Source organism: Stigmatopora argus, chromosome 8 (genome assembly GCF_051989625.1).
Source record: "Stigmatopora argus isolate UIUO_Sarg chromosome 8, RoL_Sarg_1.0, whole genome shotgun sequence".
Lineage (NCBI taxonomy): Eukaryota > Metazoa > Chordata > Actinopteri > Syngnathiformes > Syngnathidae > Stigmatopora > Stigmatopora argus.
Window position 1 is genome coordinate 227,247 of NC_135394.1, and position 18,604 is coordinate 245,850.

Genomic DNA, 18,604 nt, shown 5'->3' on the forward strand with positions numbered 1-18,604 from the left:
CTCCAAAGAGGACCACTCACCCTCCACACCGGATCCAAATATCCAAATACACGATCCACATGCAAGACTATGGACCGTTCGGATTTCCAAAGGGGATTTGTTCAGCGCCAATGTTGCTCACGGCCATACTACCCTGAAAACGCCCGATCTCGTCTGATCTCGGAAGCTAAGCAGGGTTAGGCCTGGTTAGAACCTGGATGGGAGACCGCTTGGGAATACCAGGTGCTGTAAGCATCTTGTCAAAACCATTTTCGACATTTCATGGATGTTCATCTCCTTTTGACCTCCTAAATCATGAAAGACTTCCCTCCTCTGCACATCTCACAACATTTTATTGAAGCTCTCCTTCTGATAATCTTCATTCCCGTAGTTGTAGAAGTAATAAAGCAAAAGAAGAGCAAGCGGCAACAAAGTCGACTCCTTTAACGAAGGGTTCTCCAAAGAGGACCACTCACCCTCCACACCGGATCCAAATATCCAAATACACGATCCACATGCAAGACTATGGACCCTTCGGTTTTCCAAAGGGGATTTGTTCAGAGACAATGTTGCTCACGGCCATACTACCCTCAAAACGCCCGATCTCGTCTGATCGCGGAAGCTAAGCAGGGTTGGGCCTGGTTAGTACCTGGATGGGAGACCGCTTGGGAATACCAGGTGCTGTAAGCATCTTCTCAAAACCATTTTCGACATTTCATGGATGTTCATCTCCTTTTGACCTCCTAAATCATGAAAGACTTCCCTTCTCTGCACATCTCACAACATTTTATTGAAGCTCTCCTTCTGATAATCTTCATTCCCGTAGTTGTAGAAGTAATAAAGCAAAAGAAGAGCAAGCGGCAACAAAGTCGACTCCTTTAACGAAGGGTTCTCCAAAGAGGACCACTCACCCTCCACACCGGATCCAAATATCCAAATACACGATCCACATGCAAGACTATGGACCGTTCGGATTTCCAAAGGGGATTTGTTCAGCGACAATGTTGCTCACGGACATACTACCCTGAAAACGCCTGATCTCGTCTGATCTCGGAAGCTAAGCAGGGTTAGGCCTGGTTAGAACCTGGATGGGAGACCGCTTGGGAATACCAGGTGCTGTAAGCATCTTGTCAAAACCATTTTCGACATTTCATGGATGTTCAGCTACTTTTGACCTCCTAAATCATGAAAGACTTCCCTCCTCTGCACATCTCACAACATTTTATTGAAGCTCTCCTTCTGATAATCTTCATTCCCGTAGTTGTAGAAGTAATAAAGCAAAAGAAGAGCAAGCGGCAACAAAGTCGACTCCTTTAACGAAGGGTTCTCCAAAGAGGACCACTCACCCTCCACACCGGATCCAAATATCCAAATACACGATCCACATGCAAGACTATGGACCCTTCGGTTTTCCAAAGGGGATTTGTTCAGAGACAATGTTGCTCACGGCCATACTACCCTCAAAACGCCAGATCTCGTCTGATCTCGGAAGCTAAGCAGGGTTGGGCCTGGTTAGTACCTGGATGGGAGACCGCTTGGGAATACCAGGTGCTGTAAGCATCTTGTCAAAACCATTTTCGACATTTCATGGATGTTCATCTCCTTTTGACCTCCTAAATCGTGAAAGACTTCCCTCCTCTGCACATCTCACAACATTTTATTGAAGCTCTCCTTCTGATAATCTTCATTCCCGTAGTTGTAGAAGTAATAAAGCAAAAGAAGAGCAAGCGGCAACAAAGTCGACTCCTTTAACGAAGGGTTCTCCAAAGAGGACCACTCACCCTCCACACCGGATCCAAATATCCAAATACACGATCCACATGCAAGACTATGGACTGTTCTGATTTCCAAAGGGGATTTGTTCAGCGACAATGTTGCTCACGGCCATACTACCCTGAAAACGCCCGATCTCGTCTGATCTCGGAAGCTATGCAGGGTTGGGCTTGGTTAGTACCTGGATGGGAGACCGCTTGGGAATACCAGGTGCTGTAAGCATCTTGTCAAAACCATTTTCGACATTTCATGGATGTTCATCTCCTTTTGACCTCCTAAATCATGAAAGACTTCCCTCCTCTGCACATCTCACAACATTTTATTGAAGCTCTCCTTCTGATAATCTTCATTCCCGTAGTTGTAGAAGTAATAAAGCAAAAGAAGAGCAAGCGGCAACAAAGTCGACTCCTTTAACGAAGTGTTCTCCAAAGAGGACCCCTCACCCTCCACACCCGATCGAAATATCCAAATACACGATCCACATGCAAGACTATGGACCGTTCGGATTTTCAAAGGGGATTTGTTCAGCGACAATGTTGCTCACGGCCATACTACCCTGAAAATGCCCGATCTCGTCTGATCTCGGAAGCTAAGCAGGGTTGGGCCTGGTTAGTACCTGGATGAGAGACCGCTTGGGAATACCAGGTGCTGTAAGCATCTTGTCAAAACCATTTTCGACATTTCATGGATGTTCATCTCCTTTTGACCTCCTAAATCATGAAAGACTTCCCTCCTCTGCACATCTCACAACATTTTATTGAAGCTCTCCTTCTGATAATCTTCATTCCCGTAGTTGTAGAAGTAATAAAGCAAAAGAAGAGCAAGCGGCAACAAAGTCGACTCCTTTAACGAAGGGTTCTCCAAAGAGGACCACTCACCCTCCACACCGGATCCAAATATCCAAATACACGATCCACATGCAAGACTATGGACCGTTCGGATTTCCAAAGGGGATTTGTTCAGCGACAATGTTGCTCACGGCCATACTACCCTGAAAACGCCCGATCTCGTCTGATCTCGGAAGCTAAGCAGGGTTGGGCCTGGTTAGTACCTGGATGGGAGACCGCTTGGGAATACCAGGTGCTGTAAGCATCTTGTCAAAACCATTTTCGACATTTCATGGATGTTCATCTCCTTTTGACCTCCTAAATCATGAAAGACTTCCCTCCTCTGCACATCTCACAACATTTTATTGAAGCTCTCCTTCTGATAATCTTCATTCCCGTAGTTGTAGAAGTAATAAAGCAAAAGAAGAGCAAGCGGCAACAAAGTCGACTCCTTTAACGAAGGGTTCTCCAAAGAGGACCACTCACCCTCCACACCGGATCCAAATATCCAAATACACGATCCACATGCAAGACTATGGACCGTTCGGATTTCCAAAGGGGATTTGTTCAGCGACAATGTTGCTCACGGACATACTACCCTGAAAACGCCCGATCTCGTCTGATCTCGGAAGCTAAGCAGGGTTAGGCCTGGTTAGAACCTGGATGGGAGACCGCTTGGGAATACCAGGTGCTGTAAGCATCTTGTCAAAACCATTTTCGACATTTCATGGATGTTCAGCTACTTTTGACCTCCTAAATCATGAAAGACTTCCCTCCTCTGCACATCTCACAACATTTTATTGAAGCTCTCCTTCTGATAATCTTCATTCCCGTAGTTGTAGAAATAATAAAGCAAAAGAAGAGCAAGCGGCAACAAAGTCGACTCCTTTAACGAAGGGTTCTCCAAAGAGGACCCCTCACCCTCCACACCCGATCCAAATATCCAAATACACGATCCACATGCAAGACTATGGACCGTTCGGATTTCCAAAGGGGATTTGTTCAGCGACAATGTTGCTCACGGCCATACTACCCTGAAAACGCCCGATCTCGTCTGATCTCGGATGCTAAGCAGGGTTGGGCCTGGTTAGTACCTGGATGGGAGACCGCTTGGGAATACCAGGTGCTGTAAGCATCTTGTCAAAACCATTTTCGACATTTCATGGATGTTCATCTCCTTTTGACCTCCTAAATCATGAAAGACTTCCCTCCTCTGCACATCTCACAACATTTTATTGAAGCTCTCCTTCTGATAATCTTCATTCCCGTAGTTGTAGAAGTAATAAAGCAAAAGAAGAGCAAGCGGCAACAAAGTCGACTCCTTTAACGAAGGGTTCTCCAAAGAGGACCCTCACCCTCCACACCCGATCCAAATATCCAAATACACGATCCACATGCAAGACTATGGACCGTTCGGATTTCCAAAGGGGATTTGTTCAGCGATAATGTTGCTCACGGCCATACTACCCTGAAAACGCCCGATCTCGTCTGATCTCGGAAGCTAAGCAGGGTTAGGCCTGGTTAGTACCTGGATGGGAGACCGCTTGGGAATACCAGGTGCTGTAAGCATCTTGTCAAAACCATTTTCGACATTTCATGGATGTTCATCTACTTTTGACCTCCTAAATCATGAAAGACTTCCCTCCTCTGCACATCTCACAACATTTTATTGAAGCTCTCCTTCTGATAATCTTCATTCCCGTAGTTGTAGAAGTAATAAAGCAAAAGAAGAGCAAGCGGCAACAAAGTCAACTCCTTTAACGAAGGGTTCTCCAAAGAGGACCCCTCACCCTCCACACCCGATCCAAATATCCAAATACACGATCCACATGCAAGACTATGGACCGTTCGGATTTCCAAAGGGGATTTGTTCAGCGACATTGTTGCTCACGGCCATACTACACTGAAAACGCCCGATCTCGTCTGATCTCGGAAGCTAAGCAGGGTTGGGCCTGGTTAGTACCTGGATGGGAGACCGCTTGGGAATACCAGGTGCTATAAGCATCTTGTCAAAACCATTTTCAACATTTCATGGATGTTCATCTCCTTTTGACCTCCTAAATCATGAAAGACTTCCCTCCTCTGCACATCTCACAACATTTTATTGAAGCTCTCCTTCTGATAATCTTCATTCCCGTAGTTGTAGAAGTAATAAAGCAAAAGAAGAGCAAGCGGCAACAAAGTCGACTCCTTTAACGAAAGGGTTCTCCAAAGAGGACCCCTCACCCTCCACACCCGATCCAAATATCCAAATACACGATCCAAATATCCAAATACACTATCCACATGCAAGACTATGGACCGTTCGGTTTTCCAAAGGGGATTTGTTCAGAGACAATGTTTCTCACGGCCATACTACCCTGAAAACGCCAGATCTCGTCTGATCTCGGAAGCTAAGCAGGGTTGGGCCTGGTTAGTACCTGGATGGGAGACCGCTTGGGAATACCAGGTGCTGTAAGCATCTTGTCAAAACCATTTTCGACATTTCATGGATGTTCATCTCCTTTTGACCTCCTAAATCATGAAAGACTTCCCTCCTCTGCACATCTCACAACATTTTATTGAAGCTCTCCTTCTGATAATCTTCATTCCCGTAGTTGTAGAAGTAATAAAGCAAAAGAAGAGCAAGCGACAACAAAGTCGACTCCTTTAACGAAGGGTTCTCCAAAGAGGACCCCTCACCCTCCACACCCGATCCAAATATCCAAATACACGATCCACATGCAAGACTATGGACCGTTCGGATTTCCAAAGGGGATTTGTTCAGCGACAATGTTGCTCACGGCCATACTACCCTGAAAACGCCCGATCTCGTCTGATCTTGGATGCTAAGCAGGGTTGGGCCTGGTTAGTACCTGGATGGGAGACCGCTTGGGAATACCAGGTGCTGTAAGCATCTTGTCAAAACCATTTTCGACATTTCATGGATGTTCATCTCCTTTTGACCTCCTAAATCATGAAAGACTTCCCTCCTCTGCACATCTCACAACATTTTATTGAAGCTCTCCTTCTGATAATCTTCATTCCCGTAGTTGTAGAAGTAATAAAGCAAAAGAAGAGCAAGCGGCAACAAAGTCGACTCCTTTAACGAAGGGTTCTCCAAAGAGGACCACTCACCCTCCACACCGGATCCAAATATCCAAATACACGATCCACATGCAAGACTATGGACCGTTCGGATTTCCAAAGGGGATTTGTTCAGCGCCAATGTTGCTCACGGCTATACTACCCTGAAAACGCCCGATCTCGTCTGATCTCGGAAGCTAAGCAGGGTTAGGCCTGGTTAGAACCTGGATGGGAGACCGCTTGGGAATACCAGGTGCTGTAAGCATCTTGTCAAAACCATTTTCGACATTTCATGGATGTTCAGCTACTTTTGACCTCCTAAATCATGAAAGACTTCCCTCCTCTGCACATCTCACAACATTTTATTGAAGCTCTCCTTCTGATAATCTTCATTCCCGTAGTTGTAGAAATAATAAAGCAAAAGAAGAGCAAGCGGCAACAAAGTCGACTCCTTTAACGAAGGGTTCTCCAAAGAGGACCCCTCACCCTCCACACCCGATCCAAATATCCAAATACACGATCCACATGCAAGACTATTGACCGTTCGATTCCAAAGGGGATTTGTTCAGCGACAATGTTGCTCACGGCCATACTACCCTGAAAACGCCCGATCTCATCTGATCGCGGAAGCTAAGCAGGGTTGGGCCTGGTTAGTACCTGGATGGGAGACCGCTTGGGAATACCAGGTGCTGTAAGCATCTTCTCAAAACCATTTTCGACATTTCATGGATTTTCATCTCCTTTTGACCTCCTAAATCATGAAAGACTTCCCTCCTCTGCACATCTCACAACATTTTATTGAAGCTCTCCTTCTGATAATCTTCATTCCCGTAGTTGTAGAAGTAATAAAGCAAAAGAAGAGCAAGCGACAACAAAGTCGACTCCTTTAACGAAGGGTTCTCCAAAGAGGACCCCTCACCCTCCACACCCAATCCAAATATCCAAATACACGATCCACATGCAAGACTATGGACCGTTCGGATTTCCAAAGGGGATTTGTTCAGCGACAATGTTGCTCACGGCCATACTACCCTGAAAACGCCCGATCTCGTCTGATCTCGTATGCTAAGCAGGGTTGGGCCTGGTTAGTACCTGGATGGGAGACCGCTTGGGAATACCAGGTGCTGTAAGCATCTTGTCAAAACCATTTTCGACTTTCATGGATGTTCATCTCCTTTTGACCTCCTAAATCATGAAAGACTTCCCTCCTCTGCACATCTCACAACATTTTATTGAAGCTCTCCTTCTGATAATCTTCATTCCCGTAGTTGTAGAAGTAATAAAGCAAAAGAAGAGCAAGCGGCAACAAAGTCGACTCCTTTAACGAAGGGTTCTCCAAAGAGGACCACTCACCCTCCACACCGGATCCAAATATCCAAATACACGATCCACATGCAAGACTATGGACCGTTCGGATTTCCAAAGGGGATTTGTTCAGCGCCAATGTTGCTCACGGCCATACTACCCTGAAAAAGCCCGATCTCGTCTGATCTCGGAAGCTAAGCAGGGTTAGGCCTGGTTAGAACCTGGATGGGAGACCGCTTGGGAATACCAGGTGCTGTAAGCATCTTGTCAAAACCATTTTCGACATTTCATGGATGTTCATCTCCTTTTGACCTCCTAAATCATGAAAGACTTCCCTCCTCTGCACATCTCACAACATTTTATTGAAGCTCTCCTTCTGATAATCTTCATTCCCGTAGTTGTAGAAGTAATAAAGCAAAAGAAGAGCAAGCGGCAACAAAGTCGACTCCTTTAACGAAGGGTTCTCCAAAGAGGACCCTCACCCTCCACACCCGATCCAAATATCCAAATACACGATCCAAATATCCAAATACACGATCCACATGCAAGACTATGGACCGTTCGGATTTCCAAAGGGGATTTGTTCAGCGACAATGTTGCTCACGGCCATACTACCCTGAAAACGCCCGATCTCGTCTGATCTCGGAAGCTAAGCAGGGTTGGGCCTGGTTAGTACCTGGATGGGAGACCGCTTGGGAATACCAGGTGCTGTAAGCATCTTGTCAAAACCATTTTCGACATTTCATGGATGTTCATCTCCTTTTGACCTCCTAAATCATGAAAGACTTCCCTCCTCTGCACATCTCACAACATTTTATTGAAGCTCTCCTTCTGATAATCTTCATTCCCGTAGTTGTAGAAGTAATAAAGCAAAAGAAGAGCAAGCGGCAACAAAGTCGACTCCTTTAACGAAGGGTTCTCCAAAGAGGACCACTCACCCTCCACACCGGATCCAAATATCCAAATACACGATCCACATGCAAGACTATGGACCGTTCGGATTTCCAAAGGGGATTTGTTCAGCGACAATGTTGCTCACGGCCATACTACCCTGAAAACGCCCGATCTCGTCTGATCTCGGAAGCTAAGCAGCGTTAGGCCTGGTTAGACCCTGGATGGGAGACCGCTTGGGAATACCAGGTGCTGTAAGCATCTTGTCAAAACCATTTTCGACATTTCATGGATGTTCAGCTACTTTTGACCTCCTAAATCATGAAAGACTTCCCTCCTCTGCACATCTCACAACATTTTATTGAAGCTCTCCTTCTGATAATCTTCATTCCCGTAGTTGTAGAAATAATAAAGCAAAAGAAGAGCAAGCGGCAACAAAGTCGACTCCTTTAACGAAGGGTTCTCCAAAGAGGACCCCTCACCCTCCACACCCGATCCAAATATCCAAATACACGATCCACATGCAAGACTATTGACCGTTCGATTCCAAAGGGGATTTGTTCAGCAACAATGTTGCTCACGGCCATACTACCCTGAAAACGCCCGATCTCGTCTGATCGCGGAAGCTAAGCAGGGTTGGGCCTGGTTAGTACCTGGATGGGAGACCGCTTGGGAATACCAGGTGCTGTAAGCATCTTCTCAAAACCATTTTCGACATTTCATGGATGTTCATCTCCTTTTGACCTCCTAAATCATGAAAGACTTCCCTCCTCTGCACATCTCACAACATTTTATTGAAGCTCTCCTTCTGATAATCTTCATTCCCGTAGTTGTAGAAGTAATAAAGCAAAAGAAAAGCAAGCGACAACAAAGTCGACTCCTTTAACGAAGGGTTCTCCAAAGAGGACCCCTCACCCTCCACACCCGATCCAAATATCCAAATACACGATCCACATGCAAGACTATGGACCGTTCGGATTTCCAAAGGGGATTTGTTCAGCGACAATGTTGCTCACGGCCATACTACCCTGAAAACGCCCGATCTCGTTTGATCTCAGATGCTAAGCAGGGTTGGGCCTGGTTAGAACCTGGATGGGAGACCGCTTGGGAATACCAGGTGCTGTAAGCATCTTGTCAAAACCATTTTCGACATTTCATGGATGTTCAGCTACTTTTGACCTCCTAAATCATGAAAGACTTCCCTCCTCTGCACATCTCACAACATTTTATTGAAGCTCTCCTTCTGATAATCTTCATTCCCGTAGTTGTAGAAATAATAAAGCAAAAGAAGAGCAAGCGGCAACAAAGTCGACTCCTTTAACGAAGGGTTCTCCAAAGAGGACCCCTCACCCTCCACACCCGATCCAAATATCCAAATACACGATCCACATGCAAGACTATTGACCGTTCGATTCCAAAGGGGATTTGTTCAGCGACAATGTTGCTCACGGCCATACTACCCTGAAAACGCCCGATCTCGTCTGATCGCGGAAGCTAAGCAGGGTTGGGCCTGGTTAGTACCTGGATGGGAGACCGCTTGGGAATACCAGGTGCTGTAAGCATCTTCTCAAAACCATTTTCGACATTTCATGGATGTTCATCTCCTTTTGACCTCCTAAATCATGAAAGACTTCCCTCTTCTGCACATCTCACAACATTTTATTGAAGCTCTCCTTCTGATAATCTTCATTCCCGTAGTTGTAGAAGTAATAAAGCAAAAGAAGAGCAAGCGACAACAAAGTCGACTCCTTTAACGAAGGGTTCTCCAAAGAGGACCCCTCACCCTCCACACCCGATCCAAATATCCAAATACACGATCCACATGCAAGACTATGGACCGTTCGGATTTCCAAAGGGGATTTGTTCAGCGACAATGTTGCTCACGGCCATACTACCCTGAAAACGCCCGATCTCGTCTGATCTCGGATGCTAAGCAGGGTTGGGCCTGGTTAGTACCTGGATGGGAGACCGCTTGGGAATACCAGGTGCTGTAAGCATCTTGTCAAAACCATTTTCGACATTTCATGGATGTTCATCTACTTTTGACCTCCTAAATCATGAAAGACTTCCCTCCTCTGCACATCTCACAACATTTTATTGAAGCTCTCCTTCTGATAATCTTCATTCCCGTAGTTGTAGAAGTAATAAAGCAAAAGAAGAGCAAGCGGCAACAAAGTCGACTCCTTTAACGAAGGGTTCTCCAAAGAGGACCACTCACCCTCCACACCGGATCCAAATATCCAAATACACGATCCACATGCAAGACTATGGACCGTTCGGATTTCCAAAGGGGATTTGTTCAGCGCCAATGTTACTCACGGCCATACTACCCTGAAAACGCCCGATCTCGTCTGATCTCGGAAGCTAAGCAGGGTTAGGCCTGGTTAGAACCTGGATGGGAGACCGCTTGGGAATACCAGGTGCTGTAAGCATCTTGTCAAAACCATTTTCGACATTTCATGGATGTTCATCTCCTTTTGACCTCCTAAATCATGAAAGACTTCCCTCCTCTGCACATCTCACAACATTTTATTGAAGCTCTCCTTCTGATAATCTTCATTCCCGTAGTTGTAGAAGTAATAAAGCAAAAGAAGAGCAAGCGGCAACAAAGTCGACTCCTTTAACGAAGGGTTCTCCAAAGAGGACCCTCACCCTCCACACCCGATCCAAATATCCAAATACACGATCCAAATATCCAAATACACGATCCACATGCAAGACTATGGACCGTTCGGATTTCCAAAGGGGATTTGTTCAGAGACAATGTTGCTCACGGCCATACTACCCTGAAAACGCCCGATCTCATCTGATCTCGGAAGCTAAGCAGGGTTGGGCCTGGTTAGTACCTGGATGGGAGACCGCTTGGGAATACCAGGTGCTGTAAGCATCTTGTCAAAACCATTTTCGACATTTCATGGATGTTCATCTCCTTTTGACCTCCTAAATCATGAAAGACTTCCCTCCTCTGCACATCTCACAACATTTTATTGAAGCTCTCCTTCTGATAATCTTCATTCCCGTAGTTGTAGAAGTAATAAAGCAAAAGAAGAGCAAGCGGCAACAAAGTCGACTCCTTTAACGAAGGGTTCTCCAAAGAGGACCACTCACCCTCCACACCGGATCCAAATATCCAAATACACGATCCACATGCAAGACTATGGACCGTTCGGATTTCCAAAGGGGATTTGTTCAGCGACAAAGTTGCTCACGGCCATACTACCCTGAAAACGCCCGATCTCGTCTGATCTCGGTAGCTAAGCAGGGTTGGGCCTGGTTAGTACCTGGAGGGGAGACCGCTTGGGAATACCAGGTGCTGTAAGCATCTTGTCAAAACCATTTTCGACATTTCATGGATGTTCATCTCCTTTTGACCTCCTAAATCATGAAAGACTTCCCTCCTCTGCACATCTCACAACATTTTATTGAAGCTCTCCTTCTGATAATCTTCATTCCCGTAGTTGTAGAAGTAATAAAGCAAAAGAAGAGCAAGCGGCAACAAAGTCGACTCCTTTAACGAAGAGTTCTCCAAAGAGGACCCCTCACCCTCCACACCCGATCCAAATATCCAAATACACGATCCACATGCAAGACTATGGACCGTTCGGATTTCCAAAGGGGATTTGTTCAGCGACAATGTTGCTCACGGCCATACTACCCTGAAAACGCCCGATCTCGTCTGATCTCGGAAGCTAAGCAGGATTGGGCCTGGTTAGTACCTGGATGGGAGACCGCTTGGGAATACCAGGTGCTGTAAGCATCTTGTCAAAACCATTTTCGACATTTCATGGATGTTCATCTCCTTTTGACTTCCTAAATCATGAAAGACTTCCCTCCTCTGCACATCTCACAACATTTTATTGAAGCTCTCCTTCTGATAATCTTCATTCCCGTAGTTGTAGAAGTAATAAAGCAAAAGAAGAGCAAGCGGCAACAAAGTCGACTCCTTTAACGAAGGGTTCTCCAAAGAGGACCCTTCACCCTCCACACCCGATCCAAATATCCAAATACACGATCCACATGCAAGACTATGGACCGTTCGGATTTCCAAAGGGGATTTGTTCAGCGACCATGTTTCTCACGGCCATACTACCCTGAAAACGCCCGATCTCGTCTGATCTCGGAAGCTAAGCAGGGTTGGGCCTGGTTAGTACCTGGATGGGAGACCGCTTGGGAATACCAGGTGCTGTAAGCATCTTGTCAAAACCATTTTCGACATTTCATGGATGTTCATCTCCTTTTGACCTCCTAAATCATGAAAGACTTCCCTCCTCTGCACATCTCACAACATTTTATTGAAGCTCTCCTTCTGATAATCTTCATTCCCGTAGTTGTAGAAGTAATAAAGCAAAAGAAGAGCAAGCGGCAACAAAGTCGACTCCTTTAACGAAGGGTTCTCCAAAGAGGACCCCTCACCCTCCACACCCGATCCAAATATCCAAATACACGATCCACATGCAAGACTATGGACCGTTCGGATTTCCAAAGGGGATTTGTTCAGCGATAATGTTGCTCACGGCCATACTACCCTGAAAACGCCCGATCTCGTCTGATCTCGGAAGCTAAGCAGGGTTGGGCCTGGTTAGTACCTGGATGGGAGACTGCTTGGGAATACCAGGTGCTGTAAGCATCTTGTCAAAACCATTTTCGACATTTCATGGATGTTCATCTCCTTTTGACCTCCTAAATCATGAAAGACTTCCCTCCTCTGCACATCTCACAACATTTTATTGAAGCTCTCCTTCTGATAATCTTCATTCCCGTAGTTGTAGAAGTAATAAAGCAAAAGAAGAGCAAGCGGCAACAAAGTCGACTCCTTTAACGAAGGGTTCTCCAAAGAGGACCACTCACCCTCCACACCGGATCCAAATATCCAAATACACGATCCACATGCAAGACTATGGACAGTTCGGACTTCCAAAGGGGATTTGTTCAGCGACAATGTTGCTCATGGCCATACTACCCTGCCACCATCGTCCCTGTCCCCAAAAAGCCAACCATTGGCAGCATGAATGATTATAGGCCTGTTGCCCTCACGCCTGTGATCATGAAGTGCTTTGAAAAGTTGGTAGCCCGCCATATCAGGAATACTATCTCTCCCTCAATTGACCCTCACCAGTTTGCTTATAGGGCAAACAGGTCCACTGATGATGCTATTGCCATTGCTCTTCATACAGCACTGAGCCATCTGGAACACCCTGGGAACTACGTGAGGATGCTCTTCATTGACTACAGCTCAGCCTTCAATACCATAAAACCGGACATTCTGACTGACAAACTCTCCCACCTTGGACTATCCTCTTCAATCTGCTGCTGGATAAAGGACTTCTTGACCAACCGACCACAGACTGTTAGACTTGGTCCCCACCTCTCTTCCTCCATTACACTAAGCACTGGCTCCCCTCAAGGCTGTGTACTGAGTCCTCTTCTGTACTCCCTGTACACCTACGACTGTGCACCCACCCACCAGTCTAACGCCATCATCAAATTCGCTGACGACACCACTGTGGTCGGACTCATCTCAGGAGGGGATGAGTCGGCTTACAGAGATGAGGTCAACAATTTGTCTTCGTGGTGCTCGGTGAACAATCTCACACTGAACACCACGAAAACTAAAGAAATAATCTTGGACTTTCGCAAACACGGCACAGATCTGGCCCCACTCCTCATAAATGGAGTATGTGTAGACCGGGTCCAGTCCTTTAAATTCCTGGGGGTCCACGTCACGGACAAGCTCTCATGGTCTACAAACACCACGGCAGTGGTGAAGAAGGCTCAGACACGACTCCATTTCCTAAGGGTACTCAGGAAGAACAACTTGGGCTCCAATCTTCTGAGAACCTTCTATAGAACCACTGTCGAGAGCATCCTGGCGTACGGCATCACAGTGTGGTACGCTGGAAGCACGGCGGCAGACAAAAAGGCCATGCAGAAAGTGATTAACACTGCCCAGAGGATTGTCGGCTGCTCTCTGCCCTCACTTGAAGACATTGCCAGCCCGCGTTACCTCAGCAGAGCCAAGCACATCATAGGGGACCCTTACCACCCTGGTCACAATCTGTTCCAGCTGCTGCCCTCTGGCAGACGCTATAGGTCCCACAAAGCTCGGACAAATAGGCTTAAGGACAGTTTTTTCCCCACATCCATCAGACATCTAAACTCGCGCTAACATACACACATTCCCTTCTGCGGCATATGAATAGATGTTTGGTTGGTGATCTGCCTCCTACTAGCTGACTTGAAGGAAGGTAAGTGGCAGACAGTGTGCGGTAATCGAGAGGTAAGCGACCTGTATGTAATCGAGAGGTAAGAGAGGTAAGCGACCACAACAGCGGAATGACAAATTACAAGTCCGTAACTTACACTTATTTAGGTCTTTTGCCGATGAAACGTAGCTTATGGAGAAGCACCATCAATTTCGTCACACGCAGTTTCTGCGTGTGATGACAAGTAGGCTTTTTTGTGTTGTGGTAATGACGACATGGCCTATGTCCGATTATTATTATTATTATTATTATTATACCCTGAAAACGCCCGATCTCGTCTGATCTCGGAAGCTAAGCAGGGTTGGGCCTGGTTAGTACCTGGATGGGAGACCGCTTGGGAATACCAGGTGCTGTAAGCGTCTTGTCAAAACCATTTTCGACATTTCATGGATGTTCATCTCCTTTTGACCTCCTAAATCATGAAAGACTTCCCTCCTCTGCACATCTCACAACATTTTATTGAAGCTCTCCTTCTGATAATCTTCATTCCCGTAGTTGTAGAAGTAATAAAGCAAAAGAAGAGCAAGCGGCAACAAAGTCGACTCCTTTAACGAAGGGTTCTCCAAAGAGGACCCCTCACCCCCCACACCCGATCCAAATATCCAAATACACGATCCACATGCAAGACTATGAGCGTTCGGATTTCCAAAGGGGATTTGTTCAGTGACAATGTTGCTCACAGCCATACTACCCTGAAAACGCCCGATCTCGTCTGATCTCGGAAGCTAAGCAGGGTTGGGCCTGGTTAGTACCTGGATGGGAGACCGCTTGGGAATACCAGGTGCTGTAAGCATCTTGTCAAAATCATTTTCGACATTTCATGGATGTTCATCTCCTTTTGACCTCCTAAATCATGAAAGACTTCCCTCCTCTGCACATCTCACAACATTTTATTGAAGCTCTCCTTCTGATAATCTTCATTCCTGTAGTTGTAGAAGTAATAAAGCAAAAGAAGAGCAAGCGGCAACAAAGTCGACTCCTTTAACGAAGGGTTCTCCAAAGAGGACCCCTCACCCTCCACACCCGATCCAAATATCCAAATACACGATCCACATGCAAGACTATGGACCGTTCGGATTTCCAAGGGGGATTTGTTCAGCGACAATGTTGCTCACGGCCATACTACCCTGAAAACGCCTGATCTCGTCTGATCTCGGAAGCTAAGCAGGGTTGGGCCTGGTTAGTACCTGGATGGGAGACCGCTTGGGAATACCAGGTGCTGTAAGCATCTTGTCAAAACCATTTTCGACATTTCATGGATGTTCATCTCCTTTTGACCTCCTAAATCATGAAAGACTTCCCTCCTCTGCACATCTCACAACATTTTATTGAAGCTCTCCTTCTGATAATCATCATTCCCGTAGTTGTAGAAGTAATAAAGCAAAAGAAAAGCAAGCGGCAACAAAGTCGACTCCTTTAACGAAGGGTTCTCCAAAGAGGACCCCTCACCCTCCACACCCGATCCAAATATCCAAATACACGATCCACATGCAAGACTATGGACCGTTCGGATTTCCAAAGGGGATTTGTTCAGCGACAATGTTGCTCACGGCCATACTACCCTGAAAATGCCCGATCTCGTCTGATCTCGGAAGCTAAGCAGGATTGGGCCTGGTTAGTACCTGGATGGGAGACCGCTTGGGAATACCAGGTGCTGTAAGCATCTTGTCAAAACCATTTTCGACATTTCATGGATGTTCATCTCCTTTTGACCTCCTAAATCATGAAAGACTTCCCTCCTCTGCACATCTCACAACATTTTATTGAAGCTCTCCTTCTGATAATCTTCCTTCCCGTAGTTGTAGAAGTAATAAAGCAAAAGAAGAGCAAGCGGCAACAAAGTCGACTCCATTAACGAAGGGTTCTCCAAAGAGGGCCCCTCACCCTAAACACCCGATCCAAATATCCAAATACACGATCCACATGCAAGACTATGGACCGTTCGGATTTCCAAAGGGGATTTGTTCAGCGACAATGTTGCTCACGGCCATACTACCCTGAAAACGCCCGATCTCGTCTCATCTCGGAAGCTAAGCAGGGTTGGGCCTGGTTAGTACCTGGATGGGAGACCGTTTGGGAATACCAGGTGCTGTAAGCATCTTGTCAAAACCATTTTCGACATTTCATGGATGTTCATCTAGATTTTGACCTCCTAAATCATGAAAGACTTCCCTCCTCTGCACATCTCACAACATTTTATTGAAGCTCTCCTTCTGATAATCTTCATTCCCGTAGTTGTAGAAGTAATAAAGCATAGGAAGAGCAAGCGGCAACAAAGTCGACTCCTTTAACGAAGGGTTCTCCAAAGAGGACCCCTCACCCTCCACACCCGATCCAAATATCCAAATACACGATCCACATGCAAGACTATGGACCGTTCGGATTTCCAAAGGGGATTTGTTCAGCGACAATGTTGCTCATGGCCATACTACCCTGAAAACGCCTGATCTCGTCTGATCTCGGAAGCTAAGCAGGATTGTGCCTGGTTGGTACCTGGATGGGAGACCGCTTGGGAATACCAGGTGCTGTAAGCATCTTGTCAAAACCATTTTCGACATTTCATGGATGTTCATCTCCTTTTGACCTCCTAAATCATGAAAGACTTCCCTCCTCTGCACATCTCACAACATTTTATTGAAGCTCTCCTTCTGATAATCTTCCTTCCCGTAGTTGTAGAAGTAATAAAGCAAAAGAAGAGCAAGCGGCAACAAAGTCGACTCCTTTAACGAAGGGTTCTCCAAAGAGGACCCTTCACCCTCCACACCCGATCCAAATATCCAAATACACAATCCACATGCAAGACTATGGACCGTTCGGGTTTCCAAAGTGGATTTGTTCAGCGACAATATTGCTCACGGCCATACTACCCTGAAAACGCCCGATCTCGTCTGATCTCGGAAGCTAAGCAGAGTTGGGCCTGGTTAGTACCTGGATGGGAGACAGCTTGGGAATACCAGGTGCTGTAAGCATCTTGTCAAAACCATTTTCGACATTTCATGGATGTTCATCTCCTTTTGATCTCCTAAATCATGAAAGACTTCCCTCCTCTGCACATCTCACAACATTTTATTGAAGCTCTCCTTCTGATAATCTTCATTCCCGTAGTTGTAGAAGTAATAAAGCAAAAGAAGAGCAAGCGGCAACAAAGTCGACTCCATTAACGAAGGGTTCTCCAAAGAGGGCCCCTCACCCTAAACACCCGATCCAAATATCCAAATACACGATCCACATGCAAGACTATGGACCGTTCGGATTTCCAAAGGGGATTTGTTCAGCGACAATGTTGCTCACGGCCATACTACCCTGAAAACGCCCGATCTCGTCTGATCTCGGAAGCTAAGCAGGGTTGGGCCTGGTTAGTACCTGGATGGGAGACCGTTTGGGAATACCAGGTGCTGTAAGCATCTTGTCAAAACCATTTTCGACATTTCATGGATGTTCATCTAGATTTTGACCTCCTAAATCATGAAAGACTTCCCTCCTCTGCACATCTCACAACATTTTATTTAAGCTCTCCTTCTGATAATCTTCATTCCCGTAGTTGTAGAAGTAATAAAGCAAAAGAAGAGCAAGCGGCAACAAAGTCGACTCCTTTAACGAAGGGTTCTCCAAAGAGGACCCTTCACCCTCCACACCCGATCCAAATATCCAAATACACGATCCACATGCAAGACTATGGACCGTTCGGATTTCCAAAGGGGATTTGTTCAGCGACCATGTTTCTCACGGCCATACTACCCTGAAAACGCCCGATCTCGTCTGATCTCGGAAGCTAAGCAGGGTTGGGGCTGGTTAGTACCTGGATGGGAGACCGCTTGGGAATACCAGGTGCTGTAAGCATCTTGTCAAAACCATTTTCGACATTTCATGGATGTTCATCTCCTTTTGACCTCCTAAATCATGAAAGACTTCCCTCCTCTGCACATCTCACAACATTTTATTGAAGCTCTCCTTCTGATAATCTTCATTCCCGTAGTTGTAGAAGTAATAAAGCAAAAGAAGAGCAAACGGCAACAAAGTCGACTCCTTTAACGAAGGGTTCTCCAAAGAGGACCACTCACCCTCCACACCGGATCCAAATATCCAAATACACGATCCACATGCAAGACTATGGACAGTTCGGACTTCCAAAGGGGATTTGTTCAGCGACAATGTTGCTCATGGCCATACTACCCTGAAAAGGCCCGATCTCGTCTGATCTCGGAAGCTAAGCAGGGTTGGGCCTGGTTAGTACCTGGATGGGAGACCGCTTGGGAATACCAGGTGCTGTAAGCATCTTGTCAAAACCATTTTCGACATTTCATGGATGTTCATCTCCTTTTGACCTCCTAAATCATGAAAGACTTCCCTCCTCTGCACATCTCACAACATTTTATTGAAGCTCTCCTTCTGATAATCTTCATTCCCGTAGTTGTAGAAGTAATAAAGCAAAAGAAGAGCAAGCGGCAACAAAGTCGACTCCTTTAACGAAGGGTTCTCCAAAGAGGACCCCTCACCCTC

General features: G+C 46.1%; 35 non-coding genes and 4 pseudogenes across 35 annotated transcripts; all 39 read left to right on the forward strand.

Annotated features, from left to right (window-relative positions):
- The first annotated feature begins 115 nt into the window (after positions 1-115).
- Positions 116-234, forward strand: LOC144079882 (5S ribosomal RNA). The gene has a single exon (XR_013301931.1). It is a non-coding gene; the product is annotated as a 5S ribosomal RNA (ribosomal RNA).
- Positions 235-550: 316 nt separating this feature from the next.
- LOC144080375 (5S ribosomal RNA) lies at positions 551-669 on the forward strand. The gene has a single exon (XR_013302407.1). It is a non-coding gene; the product is annotated as a 5S ribosomal RNA (ribosomal RNA).
- A 316-nt stretch (positions 670-985) lies between these two features.
- Positions 986-1,104, forward strand: LOC144080591 (5S ribosomal RNA). Its single transcript, XR_013302613.1, has one exon. It is a non-coding gene; the product is annotated as a 5S ribosomal RNA (ribosomal RNA).
- Positions 1,105-1,420: 316 nt separating this feature from the next.
- On the forward strand, positions 1,421-1,539 carry LOC144080228 (5S ribosomal RNA). Its single transcript, XR_013302266.1, has one exon. It is a non-coding gene; the product is annotated as a 5S ribosomal RNA (ribosomal RNA).
- Positions 1,540-1,855: 316 nt separating this feature from the next.
- Positions 1,856-1,974, forward strand: LOC144080069 (5S ribosomal RNA). Its single transcript, XR_013302109.1, has one exon. It is a non-coding gene; the product is annotated as a 5S ribosomal RNA (ribosomal RNA).
- Positions 1,975-2,290: 316 nt separating this feature from the next.
- Positions 2,291-2,409, forward strand: LOC144080048 (5S ribosomal RNA). Its single transcript, XR_013302090.1, has one exon. It is a non-coding gene; the product is annotated as a 5S ribosomal RNA (ribosomal RNA).
- Positions 2,410-2,725: 316 nt separating this feature from the next.
- On the forward strand, positions 2,726-2,844 carry LOC144079819 (5S ribosomal RNA). Its single transcript, XR_013301870.1, has one exon. It is a non-coding gene; the product is annotated as a 5S ribosomal RNA (ribosomal RNA).
- A 316-nt stretch (positions 2,845-3,160) lies between these two features.
- On the forward strand, positions 3,161-3,279 carry LOC144080456 (5S ribosomal RNA). The gene has a single exon (XR_013302486.1). It is a non-coding gene; the product is annotated as a 5S ribosomal RNA (ribosomal RNA).
- A 316-nt stretch (positions 3,280-3,595) lies between these two features.
- On the forward strand, positions 3,596-3,714 carry LOC144079534 (5S ribosomal RNA). Its single transcript, XR_013301593.1, has one exon. It is a non-coding gene; the product is annotated as a 5S ribosomal RNA (ribosomal RNA).
- A 315-nt stretch (positions 3,715-4,029) lies between these two features.
- Positions 4,030-4,148, forward strand: LOC144080241 (5S ribosomal RNA). The gene has a single exon (XR_013302278.1). It is a non-coding gene; the product is annotated as a 5S ribosomal RNA (ribosomal RNA).
- A 316-nt stretch (positions 4,149-4,464) lies between these two features.
- LOC144080154 (5S ribosomal RNA) lies at positions 4,465-4,583 on the forward strand. Its single transcript, XR_013302194.1, has one exon. It is a non-coding gene; the product is annotated as a 5S ribosomal RNA (ribosomal RNA).
- Positions 4,584-4,921: 338 nt separating this feature from the next.
- On the forward strand, positions 4,922-5,040 carry LOC144080029 (5S ribosomal RNA). The gene has a single exon (XR_013302072.1). It is a non-coding gene; the product is annotated as a 5S ribosomal RNA (ribosomal RNA).
- Positions 5,041-5,356: 316 nt separating this feature from the next.
- Positions 5,357-5,475, forward strand: LOC144080022 (5S ribosomal RNA). Its single transcript, XR_013302065.1, has one exon. It is a non-coding gene; the product is annotated as a 5S ribosomal RNA (ribosomal RNA).
- A 316-nt stretch (positions 5,476-5,791) lies between these two features.
- On the forward strand, positions 5,792-5,910 carry LOC144080110 (5S ribosomal RNA). The gene has a single exon (XR_013302149.1). It is a non-coding gene; the product is annotated as a 5S ribosomal RNA (ribosomal RNA).
- A 314-nt stretch (positions 5,911-6,224) lies between these two features.
- LOC144079635 (5S ribosomal RNA) lies at positions 6,225-6,343 on the forward strand. Its single transcript, XR_013301692.1, has one exon. It is a non-coding gene; the product is annotated as a 5S ribosomal RNA (ribosomal RNA).
- A 316-nt stretch (positions 6,344-6,659) lies between these two features.
- On the forward strand, positions 6,660-6,778 carry LOC144080210 (5S ribosomal RNA). The gene has a single exon (XR_013302248.1). It is a non-coding gene; the product is annotated as a 5S ribosomal RNA (ribosomal RNA).
- Positions 6,779-7,093: 315 nt separating this feature from the next.
- Positions 7,094-7,212, forward strand: LOC144080434 (5S ribosomal RNA). The gene has a single exon (XR_013302465.1). It is a non-coding gene; the product is annotated as a 5S ribosomal RNA (ribosomal RNA).
- Positions 7,213-7,548: 336 nt separating this feature from the next.
- LOC144079830 (5S ribosomal RNA) lies at positions 7,549-7,667 on the forward strand. The gene has a single exon (XR_013301881.1). It is a non-coding gene; the product is annotated as a 5S ribosomal RNA (ribosomal RNA).
- Positions 7,668-7,983: 316 nt separating this feature from the next.
- Positions 7,984-8,102, forward strand: LOC144080669 (5S ribosomal RNA; annotated as a pseudogene).
- Positions 8,103-8,416: 314 nt separating this feature from the next.
- On the forward strand, positions 8,417-8,535 carry LOC144079802 (5S ribosomal RNA). The gene has a single exon (XR_013301853.1). It is a non-coding gene; the product is annotated as a 5S ribosomal RNA (ribosomal RNA).
- Positions 8,536-8,851: 316 nt separating this feature from the next.
- LOC144080687 (5S ribosomal RNA) lies at positions 8,852-8,970 on the forward strand (annotated as a pseudogene).
- Positions 8,971-9,284: 314 nt separating this feature from the next.
- On the forward strand, positions 9,285-9,403 carry LOC144079803 (5S ribosomal RNA). The gene has a single exon (XR_013301854.1). It is a non-coding gene; the product is annotated as a 5S ribosomal RNA (ribosomal RNA).
- Positions 9,404-9,719: 316 nt separating this feature from the next.
- Positions 9,720-9,838, forward strand: LOC144079535 (5S ribosomal RNA). The gene has a single exon (XR_013301594.1). It is a non-coding gene; the product is annotated as a 5S ribosomal RNA (ribosomal RNA).
- Positions 9,839-10,154: 316 nt separating this feature from the next.
- Positions 10,155-10,273, forward strand: LOC144080265 (5S ribosomal RNA). The gene has a single exon (XR_013302302.1). It is a non-coding gene; the product is annotated as a 5S ribosomal RNA (ribosomal RNA).
- Positions 10,274-10,609: 336 nt separating this feature from the next.
- Positions 10,610-10,728, forward strand: LOC144079547 (5S ribosomal RNA). Its single transcript, XR_013301606.1, has one exon. It is a non-coding gene; the product is annotated as a 5S ribosomal RNA (ribosomal RNA).
- A 316-nt stretch (positions 10,729-11,044) lies between these two features.
- Positions 11,045-11,163, forward strand: LOC144079883 (5S ribosomal RNA). The gene has a single exon (XR_013301932.1). It is a non-coding gene; the product is annotated as a 5S ribosomal RNA (ribosomal RNA).
- Positions 11,164-11,479: 316 nt separating this feature from the next.
- Positions 11,480-11,598, forward strand: LOC144079618 (5S ribosomal RNA). Its single transcript, XR_013301675.1, has one exon. It is a non-coding gene; the product is annotated as a 5S ribosomal RNA (ribosomal RNA).
- A 316-nt stretch (positions 11,599-11,914) lies between these two features.
- LOC144081062 (5S ribosomal RNA) lies at positions 11,915-12,033 on the forward strand. Its single transcript, XR_013302897.1, has one exon. It is a non-coding gene; the product is annotated as a 5S ribosomal RNA (ribosomal RNA).
- A 316-nt stretch (positions 12,034-12,349) lies between these two features.
- Positions 12,350-12,468, forward strand: LOC144081105 (5S ribosomal RNA). Its single transcript, XR_013302938.1, has one exon. It is a non-coding gene; the product is annotated as a 5S ribosomal RNA (ribosomal RNA).
- Positions 12,469-14,344: 1,876 nt separating this feature from the next.
- LOC144080787 (5S ribosomal RNA) lies at positions 14,345-14,463 on the forward strand (annotated as a pseudogene).
- Positions 14,464-14,778: 315 nt separating this feature from the next.
- Positions 14,779-14,897, forward strand: LOC144080913 (5S ribosomal RNA). The gene has a single exon (XR_013302754.1). It is a non-coding gene; the product is annotated as a 5S ribosomal RNA (ribosomal RNA).
- Positions 14,898-15,213: 316 nt separating this feature from the next.
- LOC144081032 (5S ribosomal RNA) lies at positions 15,214-15,332 on the forward strand. Its single transcript, XR_013302868.1, has one exon. It is a non-coding gene; the product is annotated as a 5S ribosomal RNA (ribosomal RNA).
- A 316-nt stretch (positions 15,333-15,648) lies between these two features.
- Positions 15,649-15,767, forward strand: LOC144079926 (5S ribosomal RNA). Its single transcript, XR_013301974.1, has one exon. It is a non-coding gene; the product is annotated as a 5S ribosomal RNA (ribosomal RNA).
- A 316-nt stretch (positions 15,768-16,083) lies between these two features.
- On the forward strand, positions 16,084-16,202 carry LOC144080378 (5S ribosomal RNA). The gene has a single exon (XR_013302409.1). It is a non-coding gene; the product is annotated as a 5S ribosomal RNA (ribosomal RNA).
- A 317-nt stretch (positions 16,203-16,519) lies between these two features.
- Positions 16,520-16,638, forward strand: LOC144080697 (5S ribosomal RNA; annotated as a pseudogene).
- A 316-nt stretch (positions 16,639-16,954) lies between these two features.
- On the forward strand, positions 16,955-17,073 carry LOC144080476 (5S ribosomal RNA). The gene has a single exon (XR_013302505.1). It is a non-coding gene; the product is annotated as a 5S ribosomal RNA (ribosomal RNA).
- A 316-nt stretch (positions 17,074-17,389) lies between these two features.
- Positions 17,390-17,508, forward strand: LOC144080944 (5S ribosomal RNA). Its single transcript, XR_013302784.1, has one exon. It is a non-coding gene; the product is annotated as a 5S ribosomal RNA (ribosomal RNA).
- A 317-nt stretch (positions 17,509-17,825) lies between these two features.
- On the forward strand, positions 17,826-17,944 carry LOC144080370 (5S ribosomal RNA). Its single transcript, XR_013302402.1, has one exon. It is a non-coding gene; the product is annotated as a 5S ribosomal RNA (ribosomal RNA).
- Positions 17,945-18,260: 316 nt separating this feature from the next.
- On the forward strand, positions 18,261-18,379 carry LOC144080023 (5S ribosomal RNA). Its single transcript, XR_013302066.1, has one exon. It is a non-coding gene; the product is annotated as a 5S ribosomal RNA (ribosomal RNA).
- Positions 18,380-18,604: the final 225 nt, after the last annotated feature.